Source organism: Leuciscus leuciscus, assembly GCF_965113295.1.
Source record: "Leuciscus leuciscus genome assembly, chromosome: 21".
Lineage (NCBI taxonomy): Eukaryota > Metazoa > Chordata > Actinopteri > Cypriniformes > Leuciscidae > Leuciscus > Leuciscus leuciscus.
This window is the reverse complement of record NC_138745.1, coordinates 23019192-23032977: the sequence shown is the minus strand read 5'-3', so window position 1 is coordinate 23032977 and position 13786 is coordinate 23019192. Positions and strand designations below refer to the sequence as shown.

Sequence of the window (13786 nt, the reverse complement as noted above, 5' to 3'; positions counted from 1 at the left end):
TAACCTTATTTATAAGTTCTTTTTCAGTTGTTATGAAGAGCAATATGAGAGAGAAATTTGGTAATCATTGTCTGACCCAACAAAAAAAACATTATAATATTCATTTTATTTTTCGTGTTCGCATTTATGAGGGAAAAAACACGGGTGAATGTTCATACCAAAATATTAAATTTTAAGCGCGCACGCGCTCTTCTGCGAGAGAGAGAGAGAGAGAGAGAGAGAGAGAGAGCCCCGACCGCGCGCGCGCTCTCACTCACTATTCAGAGCGGTCAAGCTTCCCCGTACTTTTTGACAAGAGTCCTTGACAGGGAGGCCAGAGTTTCTTTGCAGCTCAAGTCGGCGGCGGTGTGTACAGTTAACACTCTATCTGTTGACGGCGCTGAGGGAAAAGCTCCCGCCACTGGAAGAAGCAGTCGCCGCCCATTTGTGTCCTCCTGCGCACCCATCAAAGCCGTGCAGAACGTCTTCAGCACTCGCGGATCGTGCATACTCCGCCGCTTCTTCTGCTACACACCATATGGTCGTTCTTTTCTCGAGAAAAGGAGTTTTCTCATAGAAAATAAATAAATAAATGCGTCATTGTACCCAGCACTTCTGAAAATGCACTTCCGAATGCGTCTCTGTCCCCAGCATATCAAACCAAACTGACGCCCATGTGACATCGGCGAATGTCATTTTTATTTCCCGATGGCCGATGGCAGTTAACGAGGCAAATATCGGCCGTTACCGATGTTCAGCCGATGCATCGGTGCATCCCTAACTGAAACACGTTGGAATCGGTGTATCGGTAACACTTTACAATAAGGTTCTATTTATTACATAAATTACATAAAAAGTACAGTTTGCTTACTCAAGCTTTAAAATAAATAAAACCACTTGTTTTTTTGAAAAGCATATGACTACATTTTTCCATACAGTGCTATCAAGAATCAATAAGAGAATCGTTAAAGAATCGGATCGATAATCAGAATCGTCAGTGGCATTATTATTGATAAAATCTTATCAAATCCCATTCCTATGTGAAGACAGTAAAATTATAATCAAACATTAAAGAACATGTTTTTTTAATAGTTTTTTTGAGAGTTAAAAGATTAAACCTTTAGCTAACATGAGGTCTTGTGTCACTGACTACGTTTACATGCAGCCAATAACCCGTTCAAAACCGGAATATTAGCAATAACCCGGTCGCGCACGGCCATGTAAACACCGGCAAAAACCCGGATATGCTCATATCCCGGTTTTTAAAAACCCGTATGATCCCTGGGGTACCCCTTTTCTAACCCGAATATTTGGTCATGTAAACGCGTATCGGCATATCCCCATCAAAAGGAACATTGATTTGTGTTCTGCGCATGTTCTGTTCGCAAGGAATCTTGGTAATTTGAGTAGAGACGGCGCATACAAAAACCCACGTGCAGTAAACCGGAAGTAAACAAGAAGTAGAGGTAAACATGGCGAGACGCAGCACAGCACCACACTTTTGGAGCGAGGAGGAAAGCGGAAACAAAGGTGATAGCTATCTGCCCCAAACTATTCATTATCCGCATGCTGCTGCTGTTGTTGTTGTCTTTGGATACAGGAAGAAGAATCGGAAATGACGCATATTGCGTCTTAAGGTTGTCCGTACGTCCAGACGCTAACCGTGCGTCACCGTTTACATCAGGATATTGCCAATTGATTACAAATTCCATGTATACAGGAGTAACTCTCTCTGCTCACGCATGTAAACGGGTTATTCCGAATGTTTCAGAAACCCAAATAGTGACCTTAACCCGACCATAACCCGAATTTTAACAGCTTGTAAACGTAGTCACTGTCAGTCTTTTTACATCAGTGCAAAACTAGGGTATGCAGATTAAGACCACTATTCATCAGCATGCATTGATTAATCCCATGGCATGTAGCAAAAAAAAAAAAAAAGGTGCGACCAAATCATATGCTGGTGCGACCAACTGAGAAAGTTGGTAGCACCAGTGCAACCAGTGGAAAAGTTAGTCTGGAGCCCTGAAAAAATAAAATAAATAAAATACTGATTTCTCTCTTCCATTCAATAACAATGAATCTGGAGCTTTCAAGGTCTGTTCCTCATACAAAGCTAACATATGACTTCAGAAGACTTGAAATAAAGTGTATAGACCCCTTTTATTTTACTCGTATGGTGTTTTTTTCTGTCAGTTTGGAATTTGAAATCTCCCTTCACAATTTACTTGCATTAGAAAGTGGTCAGGATATTCCTGTTACACAAGAAAATCATAAAGAGAACCAGATTTTCTTAAAAAAATAAAATAAAAAAAAAAGAGTTACAGAAACAAGAAAATCATGAAGTTATAGAACTACGTGAGGGTGTCATTTCACAATTTCAATTTTTGGCCGCACTATCCCTTTAAGTAACAGATATGTAGAGATATGTAAGCAACTCTGATATAATCCTACACATAATCTGTATGGATATGTATTATAATCAATGTCCTCCTGTCCTTTTCACCCAGTGTGGCCTCGACAGTTTGTAGCTGTTTCTCCTTTCCTCTCTCCCTCCCTCATTCTTTCTTGCTCCCTCTCCAATTTTCTTCATTGACTCCCCCCTCCCTCCCTTATAATATAATTTATTTATACCCTTTCAATTTCCCAGAGAAGAGGCCGTAATATTTTCTCTTCCCATCAGTAAAAGCAATCTTACGCTTCTATCAGTCAGGGTGATTTGTCATTATTTAAACCCACATTTTTCCTCTCTCTATTTTCTCTCCGAACACCCTCCCCCACCTCCCACCTCGAACATGGCACCTCCCCAAATGTGTTTCAATAGCTCATTAGTCCCAGTCACAGGCCGGGGTTAAAATAATAACCAAACAAATAAATAAATTGGAAGGGAATGGGCTGTTTCTTTCGTGTCTAATTTATCTTAATTAAAGAGTACTATCTCATCAGGAGGGTTAGACTGATGCAAAAAAATACAAAAATGTCTACCCAAGATTGACTTGATTGAACTTTGTAATTAAACACACTCTCACTCAAATCAATTTCGACCTCTTCCCAGCACCCATACGCCACCTACACAATTGTTCCATGCACAATTCTGAACCACAACACACTCATTTCACGTCCTGAGCATCCTTTCTCCCCATCCAATTACTCCTAAGGGCTTCTCTCCTCCCCAGCCCTGCCTTCTTCCCACTTCACCCGGTTCTCCAGCAACCTTTACCACTTCCTCCTCATGGCTGCATGCCCATTCAATAGACACCCTGATGAATGAAGTTCAACCAGAAGCATGAAATTCTATACTCTGCAGCGGTGAATTTTTCTCTCCTCTCTCCCTCTCATGCACTCGCTCTTTGGCTGTGACCTTGCAACCTGATTACAGTGTAATCCTCTCCCCCATGACATGTCCTGGGCTATTTCAGTGGGTTGCCAAGCGACAGGGCCCACCTAGGACCCCCATCGGAGGCGAAGGAGGGCGGCATGACCGCAAGCTCTGCAAACCTCACGACCACTGTTGCTCACTCTCACTCGTTCACAGCAGTTGCATCAGGCTCCACATCTGCCATTCACTACTTTGTGATCGTCTGCAGTAACCCGAAACCCTATGAGATCACACTCTCACACACTCACTTACACGATCGATCACCGGTGAGGTCACGTTTCCGAACCATTTACTCATCTGCTGTCTCTCACACATCACTTATTGCTCTCTCACTTGAACTGTATCCAGATGGATGGCCCGTTACTGTCAATGGATGCAAATGCATGCAAATGAATGCACGCTCCAGATATTAACCTTCAGTCCAATTCGGTCCCATAGCAGAGTTTGGGTGGGTATCAAAGTTAATCTTGCTTTCTTTTGAAGTAAATATCCAAGTTTTATTCAGTTACTGTGACATTGCCAGGTTGTCTGGAATTGATCCATGGATGCACACAATGCATTGTGGGTATGATAACATAAACAAAGAACACAGATGTACGAACAACAGCAAACAAAAGTCCGTTTCAGCTGCATCCCTTATAGTAATTATTGAGGAGGAAAACATTAGTGTACTGGTAATTTATGGTTGTAAAGACAAACTACTCTAAGCAATAAAAACTTCACATACATAAACATCCTTTAACATAAAATCAATACAGTACAGTTGCCATATAGTGCACTACAGCCAATTATTCAGTTTAAGTTGTGATATTTTTAACTGACAATTATCTATTTGATAAATAATAGCAAAGAAACCTGACACCTTTGATGAATTGAATGTATTCTTATGAATAAAAGTATTAATTTCTTACCGACGGCAAACTTTTGAATGGTTTATACAACTTGAAATGTTAAATATGTATACATATTTGTAGAAATCAAATATTAAATATTAAATATTAATCAAAATTACTAAATGCTGTGAAAGTTACAGCATTACAACATTTTTATATCATTAGGTAATGTGTATTTGCATTAACGGTAACACTTTACATAAGGTTCATTAGTTAACGTTAGTTAATGTATTAACTAACATGAACTAACAAAGATGAATAAATACTGTAACATAATGTATTGCTCATTGTTAATGTATAGTTAATGAACAAACAATGAACAGCTGTATTATGTTAGTTCACAGTGCATTAACTAATGTTAACAAATACAACCTCTGATTTAAATAATATATTAGTAAATGTTGAAATTAATATTAACTAAGATTAATAAATGCTAAATAAGTATTGTTCATTCTTAGTTCATGTTAACTAAGGTAGTTAACTAATGTTAACTAATTAACCTTATTGTAAAGTGTTACCTCATTAACTTCGTCACCTTGGAATTATAAGGTTCTATCTGACATTTTTGTCAAAATTTAGTTATTCACATATTCTTATTCTGTGACCACTTCTTTACATTATGTGATTTTGTTTTTTAAGTTGTGTACATTTTGGAACTTTTTATTTAGAAAATAAAAAGGTTCTTTCTACACAGTCGAATGGAATGCAGAAACTTTAAAGCTCAATATCTCAAAACTGCTCAGAACGCAGATAGAACCTTATAATTCCAAGGGGACGTAATGTCAACGTATAGCTAATTACTGTGACGTTTCACTTATGTTCCATTTAGTTCTCTTGAATATGAATGGCAAATGTATTGTAACGCACCAGTGATGCAATCTCTCTGTATGCCTGATCCATTCCTGGCAATCCTCTGCAAATGTATCTGGATATCTTGCATTCATTGCACCAGAAGGGGCATCTGATCATATGAATGGTGGTCTTATACTTTTCACCTCAATGAGGAAAAGACATTCCTAGGATTATGGAATGCAGAGTTTGAAAAGTCACATTATGCTGATATTCTGTGACTGCAGGACAGTGATAAAATGCCATATTTTCTTCACTTGCTCGGTTCTTTACCAGACACAAGCCTTGCATGAAGGTCATCCTAGAAGTAAAGGATGTATTCTGCATTGGGGTGTAATGGTTCAAGGTAAAAACAACGAACCACACTGTTCTCCACCCAAGGCTCAGCACGCATTTTCACCGTGGTTAATCTCAAATCTGACAACACATCTATAATATGGTTTGGTGAAAAAAAACTATGCGTAAAACAGACAAGACAGTGTTCCACTAATGTTTGTTTCTGTCAATGGATACGCTCCACATGTGTTTCAAGTCAGAGTAGCTGTCCAATCAACTGTTAGTATGCAAATCTTTTTCTGACCTTACATGTTGGTGTTTTTAAGCCTTGCCAATTTAAGCCTTGCCAAGACTTGCGTGCGTTGTATGAGATTGTTTCTGTGCGCATACACGGAAAGCTGCTTCTCAGACAGCATCCGAATACTGAATTGAGTTCTCTTTCAAGTCTGCTTTCACTCAAAAATGATGTCAACATGCCTGTCTTGGTGAGCATCCTAGCAAACACAGTCTGTTATGTCTCAAGTGAACATGAACAGTCAAGAAAGACAACACATGTGTACAGTATCAGTATATTAAAACAACTCATGGACAATATCAGTATATTGGATCTGTGCGTTATGTCTATGTCTGTTTGTGTTTTTAAATGGTAATCAAACAACAAAAGACAACAAAAAAAAACAAAAAAATCACTCACTGCTCTTTCATTTGTATCTTTGCTCTATTGTATATTTGTGCTTTTCTTGTTTATTTTTATTTGACAGTAGTAATTTTTTTCCTGAACATAGCACATACATAGTGCCAACGTGACCCTAAAACTGTGATACAAACCTAACCGTGAGTAATTTAAACCTTTACACCCCTAAAGGCCCTTTCACACTGGACGCGATTTTGACGCACGAATAATTCGCGCGATGGGTTTATTTTTTGATCAGCTGTGTGTGTAATGAGTGCTTCCACACCGAACGCGAATGCGTTGCGGCGAAAAAACGACTTTTAATTTTTTCGCTTCGATGTCGATTTGTTTTTCCTTTTGCGGCGACAGAATAGGCTTCAGCCAATCATATACTACTAACGATTTGAAAGACAATGTGTGGCGTAGCATTGCCAACCAACTCGGTTATCACGACTGTGAGTATGTTATGTGATAGTTTTAGTCGTTGTATAGTCCTGTGCTGTGTAGGCTAGCAGGCTAAACTACATTTGGGATAGAAAGCTAACACTATTATCGTCAAAGATAGAGACAGAGACCGTGTTTACTTTGAACACGTAACAAAATGTAGTGAGACTATTTAGGGCTGCTTTTAGTATACATTCTTTGTGTGATATCTACAGTTTTTAGTGTAGTGACATTACAAAACGCACTGTTTAGTTGAAGACGCAAAAAAACTGTGCACATTAGCATACTCCCCTTCAGACTTTCTGTTCTGTAAGATTGGGTGCACCCAAAACCTTCTTTTCTGTCTTTTAAATACAATGAAAAGCTCGTCTTCACTGGATGCTATGACTATGACTGGATGATGATGATGATGATGAAGTGTCCATGTTTTCTCAGCTGTCGGCGCGATTCGCTCGAAAGTTTTGGAATGTTGAAGCTCTCTGAACGTCACAGACGTCGCAAATTCGCGCCGTGGCTGATGTGAATGGTTTTGATGCGAACTATTCGCACACGAATTATTCGCTTTTTCGTTTCGCTTTTTCGTTACGCATCCGGTGTGAAAGGGCCTTAACTGTGACCCTAATGGCTCGTTTCCACTGAGCGGTACGGTACGGAACGGTACGCATTTATTTGCGTTTCCACTATCAAAAGTTGTGAATGGTACCAAAATGCCGAACCGTACCGTACCACTTTTTGGGTACCCTTCCGTTGTGGTACCTAGCACAGTGGAACGGTACTAAAAGGTGGAGCTAGACTCACTGCAGGACGTTGATTGGTTGACAGAGAATCGTCACTTGCGCGTGCTACAAGTGGAATGACAACATAAGAAGCGCCATTTTTTAATATACAGTTTAATATAATACTACTGTTACTGTGTCATGAAATGTAATTTTAAGAGTTTTTCAGGCAAGAATGTAGTTGTTTAAAGCTCAAATCTGTGGTTTATTTATAAAGATTTATGAAAATTTGAGATCCGTGCTGGTCTTTCTGACGTTTGCCGCTGACTCTGACGTCTCTGTAGTGGTTAAACATGAGATATAATTCGTCTTGTGTATATCTAACGGGCGATATTTGGTCTTGTGAATCTATAATTTGTTCCCTGGCCGAACTGAGGGCTAAGTGAAATTTCATAACTTTATATTTAGGCTATTTAACTTTACCGTTGTATCGTTAGACTAGAGCGCTGACTTTGTATGTTTGACTGAATTGTTTGCTTTATTTCTTATTGTATAGCTTCTTGTACTTTTTACTTATACTTTTATAATGGCTATTATTGATAAAACTGAAATGTAACAAAAAGAGACAGGGTTTAGTTTTGTAATTTTTTATTTTATTACAGTGAAGATGATCAGAGTACAAATGCACATATTGCCTGAACCATATTAATAAGTTTAATATTTTTAAAATTTAAACGAAAAGAGGCAGGGTTGTGTTATATATATTTTTTGTTATAAATAGGCTAACGTTACATGCGGTGAATATAATCAATACGCGTTGCCTGAACCACATTTGTGTGGCTATAATGTTTAAGATTTCTTTAAATGAAAACGTAAAGGGGCAGTGTGGTATTTTATAACATATTTCGTTTTATTGTTGCCTAAAATGTACATACAGAGATAACCGGAATAACGTTAGCAGAGCGAGCTGACTGACGCTTTGAAGAACGCGCTGTTCCATTTGCAGAATTACCGGACTCGCGTCCTCATAAGTCATTCTCCTGAGCTGGACTTGGCAAGTCCGCACTTTGCGTACTTGCTATTGAGTCTAATGTCGGCGGCGGCGCTTGGCTTCTTGTGACAAACATGCCGAGAAGCAAGAACCAGATCTGCTGTATGTCATCCATTGTTGTTTATGTCGCTTTCTTCTTCGCGCGAAAATGACGTCGATCGGGATGACTACTTTCTCTGTCAGCCATGTTTAAATAACAGAATCATTATAAAAAGATTTCATCTTTTTAAGTAGATGGTTACAAAATTGGTTAAAAAAAAAACAACTCTCTCAATTAAAGAGGAATCAGCTGTGGCAGATCTAATTGGGTAACACTTTACAATAAGGTCTCATTTGTTAACATTAGCTAATGCATAAGTGAAAAACTGTGCGTTAACTACTGTTAACATTCACATTTTTGTATAAAAACTTTAAACTTTACAACACGGTTCCATTAGTTTACTACATTAGTTAACATGAACTAACAATGATAAATACTTCTAAAGCATTTATTAATCTTAGTTGATGTTAATTTTTAACATTTACTAAAATCAAAACTTGAATCTATTAATATCAGTTAATAGACCGCTAACTACAATAAACAGTTTATTGTGAAATTACAGTATTTTTATTACCTAATGTTGATTAAGATTAATAATTACTATAACAAATGTAGGCCTACTGCTCATTGTTAATTAATGTTACTTAATGCATTAACTTTCACTAATGGAACCTTAATGTAAAGCATTTTTTTTTATAAAAAAGCATTTTTTTTTTATAAATGCTGAAATTAGCTTAAGATTAATTAATGCTGTACAAGCTTTGTTCATAGTTGTATATGAAATAATGTACACAGCGGTTGAGTTGGTTCAGAATTTCAGCATTTTTTGTATGAAAGCAATTGAAAAGCAATTAGCAAGTTCAGACCACAGACACGGCTGTTGCACTAACTGTGTGAAGAGCTTTGAAGACGTGTACTCAGTATTGAGTAATGCACATAATCAATTGCAAAAAACTAATCTGTACAGAGAACACAACTCTGCACATTCCTGGTTTTAAGTCACTTTTTATATTAGAACAAAGAACCTTGCAAAATGAAGCGTGACTTGACTTTCCATCAAGTCCCTGAAAATTTAGATCACACTTTAGTTTCAATCACACAGGCTTTAGTAGGAGCGTGAACCGCTCCATGACGACAAGGTCCAGATATAAACATGACTGTGAAGCAGCTATGCCCACTGCATCTTCAAAAGTACCGGCAATTAATCATCACTCAGCCTGCTGGATCCCTATAATGCACTGCCTATTCTTGAATTACCGGAATGAGTAATCCTTTGAAATGTATGTGCAAAACAATACTTCCTCCGAGAGTGGATGGAGATGTATACCTCCTTCTGAGAGAAGAGGGTGATATGATATAATTGCAGTCTCCTGCCATCCTCTTCACCATGAGCCGCCCTGGTCATCCTGTGGCGTGCGGGCCCACACTAGCAAACAGTAACTGTGCTAATTGGCACGGTTGCATATAGTAAAATCAGATACACGCAGTCACACAGCACACATTACATTTCATGGAAACGCCTGCTTGAATAATCGTTAAAATGTAAATTCTCGCCTAAACGGTTTTCTTTTCTGTAAGGAACATCTACTGTTCCCGAGAAGGGTAATAAATGCGTTACTGGGAGGCTTAATTTTAATGACGAGCCATAAAGGTGGGAAATTAAAGCTAATTACCGGGTCTGGCGTAGAAATGTGTCTACACGGCCCTCCCCTCGCACACCAGGGTTGCCTAAAATTTATCGAGGTCAATCACCATTTACACGGCACTGCCCTACTTCTCGCCAGGTTCAATTAACCGAACCGGGAGCGGGGACTGGATTGCTCGGCTAAATATTATGACTTGCCTGACACAACGTACAGACAAAAAGCCCGATCCGTACACACACCAAGAACTGACGTCCTAAAAGCTCTCGCTTCATTACGCACCCTTGCGGGTCGAAAGTCCGGCCTTATCAAAAAGCATTCTACTCGACGCATTATAACGAAGCAGCGTGAAGCCGGCGCTCTGCGGAGAGATAGTGCCGTTGGCATATCTACCAGCTTTCAGTCTAATTTCCTGTCAATCTGGCAGATCATCTGTCTCTGCCTCGGGCTCTCCGTGGCCTCTTTGCGCATTCTATCACCCTGAGCCTTCTCACCGTGCTGCCCACTGGACCGGTCGAACCCTCCCTCTCTCCTGACCTCCTCTCCGAGTGTGTCTATGGTCCTTGGGGGTGCGGCCACAGCCGGGAGGGACATTAATAACAGGCAGTGCTCTTCGTTACGCCTCCCTGTCGCCCCAGCAACAAATTAATTCCACTTATTTATCTCTCTCGCCAAGGTCGGTGCGGATGGAACAACTGTTTATGGAGCAAAAAGGACGAGGAATTATGGGTGATGTGCTGCGGCTGACAGCGCCGTTTGTTTTCTCTGGCGCACTGCGAGCGAGATAAAGCTTATAATGATCAATTTGATAACAAAAACTCTGCAGTCTCACTTTCCCCTGCTCGTTTTGATGAACTTTTTTTTTTTGAGAGCGCACTAACTGCATAAAATGAGAATATAGAGTTAACGGCGAATGATAAAGAGCCAGCCATTTTGAAAGCATTTATCATGATCATTGTCATCGTCTTGAGAGAAAATTCTCGTCAGGCACTTTTGTCTAGGCAACAAAAGTAGGAGTCAGGACTGATGAAATCCTTTTCCCCGACCACAGCAGTCCACAGACCCTCTCCCCTCCTGCTGACACGAACAGTCCGCCTATGAAAAATCATATGAACGGTCTTTATACATCACACTACGCCGCTCTCATGATTCACCTTCGAAGCGAGAAGGACAGCAAGGTCTTTACACAAGAAAATCTTGGCGAGTCAGGATCTTTTCCTGTAACTTGCCCATGACAGCATAAAAAACAACGCTACACATAGAAAAGAAACTCTTGAGGCACGGGATAAGCGTTCAAGAGGATTTAAAGAGTTAATAATGAGAGAGAATGAGAGATCGGAGATCTTCAAAGCAACAGCGCTCGTCATCTATAAGTGGCCCCAGATGTTGTGACTGCGAAATATACAGCATGACATTTTCTACAGACTTGAATCTGTGAAGAGAAAGTATTCAAGGTGAAGTGTGGCCTGCTCCATTATAATGAATGGTTTTGACCCAGAAACCCCTTTTGAGATTTATTACTGAATTAAAAAATTAATTATTTAGTTTCTAACCAGGCTTTCTCTTAAAGTCTTTTTTTATTTTTTTAAATACAGTTTATAGACCTTTTTTTTTTGGCCAGAAATAGGAGTTTTGTTTAAAAATGCACTACATAATTAAGGCAACAACAGTTTAAGTAAATATATAATGCATTTATAATAAAGTGCATATATGTAACAATAGATTTATGATTTTAGCTACATGCTCTGCTCTAAAGTTTTCTCGCTACGAACTATGGACACTCACTGACTTTCCTGAGGCAAATGTAACGTGAAGTTGTTTTATATTTTAATATACTTTAAAATGTAATATATTCCTGAGATGGCAAACCTGAACTTTCAGCATCATTACTCCAGTCTGCAGTGTCACATGATCATTCAGAAAACATTACAATATGCTGATTTGATGCTCAAGAAACAATTATTATTATTAATGTTGCGAACAGCTGAGCTGCTTAATATTTTTGTAAAATTCGCCATAATATTTAAATATATTGGAAAGTTTTAAAAAGCAACTTTTATTTTAAATAGAAATCTGTTGTAACATTTTAAATGTCTTCACTGTCACTTTTGATCAATTTAATGCTGAATGCAAAGTATGATTATTGCATACTTTATTGCAGTGTACAGTATATATATAAAAAATAAAGTATATATAAATATAAAAATAAATTCAGGTTGTGTGTTTATAAAATGCGTTGCTCCAAAACGGTTCACTGGCAATTTCTGATTCAAAATAATAGAGAGCCTCGCATTTAGACACTGATATTTTCTACAGATTTAGATCTATAGAAGGAAACCACTAAGCTAGCTGTCGAAGGGGAATTATTTACCAAACCTTCCCTTCAGATCCCCCATTGTACAATGCTAAACCACAGTTCGAAATGGTTGAAAGCGAGACAAACAATGAGACTCCAGGTCTCCCTTTCAAAAGGAAGCTTCCAGCAATCATTTTCCACATTGATTATCTTCGCTGCAGCTTCGTTTAAGCAATTTGAGTCCTCTATTATTAATGTGGCTGACAGGCCTCTCGGTAAGGCCGGGTCTCGCGTACCCTGCCACTCACACACACACACACCATTTGAGTCAGGAAATGAGCTTGCAGCACCAAGCTATAATAACAAAGCTATTGAGGACAGCAAAGTGAGACAACATCCAAAAGCCTTGGATTACATCCTTGGCTGTTAAAGGAAAAGAATGGACAGTTCAGTGACCTCCCCCTCCCATCTCTCTCATGGCATTGACAGCGCTGAGGTGGAGATGAGTCAATCACAGAACCATTAAATATTGAGGCATTGTGTACACGAGCGCTATAATGAACAGCTGGACGAATAGGCAAGTGCCTTGACTCACACACACACACAAACACACAGTGTTTTGGCTGCAGGCTGTTTCTGGGTGTAGTGTTTTCTCCCTTAGGCTCAGTGGTTGCCCAGGTCCCTAATGGTCTCGAACACCGGCATCTCTGCTCCGAATCCTGTGGCTCCTGCAGCCGCAGTGGCAGTGAGAAATGGCTGCAATATCCCAGTCGCCACAGCAGAGTCTGTCAGCGGTAACGGCGCCATCTTAACGGATCTCTCGCTGCTCTTCTACCTCTCTTCCTCCCCGCTTTCAATTTAGTTAAAGCCCTGACAAACTAAATCCATTTGAGAAGATAAATAAGCCCCTTTCCCCAATGAAGTATCAGGCGTGGGTCATGTTGAACTGTACGAGCACTTATTCACGTCGCAAGCGGTGCGGGATTAAACCGCCACCCTGAGACGTATGTACTCCCGCGAATGGGCATGGCACATTTGCAATTTCACTGCATCAGCAAAGCAAATTCCTGGACTTAAAGGGGTATGCTTCTTAGAAATATACATCCTTGAGGTCTGCTGACGTTTGTAATTGCATTAATGAGTCAAAAGTGTTGCATTATGACTGCTGACTGAGGTTTGAAAGTTTTGACAAGCCTCGCGGTGTTGAAGTTAAAGGGATAGTTCACACCAACAATGACAGTTCTGTCATTTACTCACTCTCATGTAGTTCCAAATCTGTATAACTTTCTTCTGTAGGGTCAAAAACAAACATGGGTTCACGCTGACTTTTATTGTATGAACAAAAAACAGATGTTAAAAACAGTAAAGAAATAGTGTTACACAGAAGAAAGTCAGTCGTACAGGTATGGGATGACATGCGAGTTAGCAAACAATGACAGCTTTTTAATTTTTAGGTGATATCCTTTTGAAGTCACTCTGGGTGGGAGAGTGGAGGCAAAACTTCAGTTTTCAGGAGCATTAGGAATGATCCATGAAAAAAGCCTAGC

The 13786-nt window shown here is 39.4% G+C and overlaps 1 protein-coding gene across 14 annotated transcripts in view; it reads right to left on the bottom strand.

The window, feature by feature from the left end:
• nrxn1a (neurexin 1a) overlaps positions 1–13786 on the bottom strand; it is a 180328-nt gene that overhangs the window by 140568 nt on the left and 25974 nt on the right. The gene's annotated exons all lie outside the window — the stretch shown is intronic.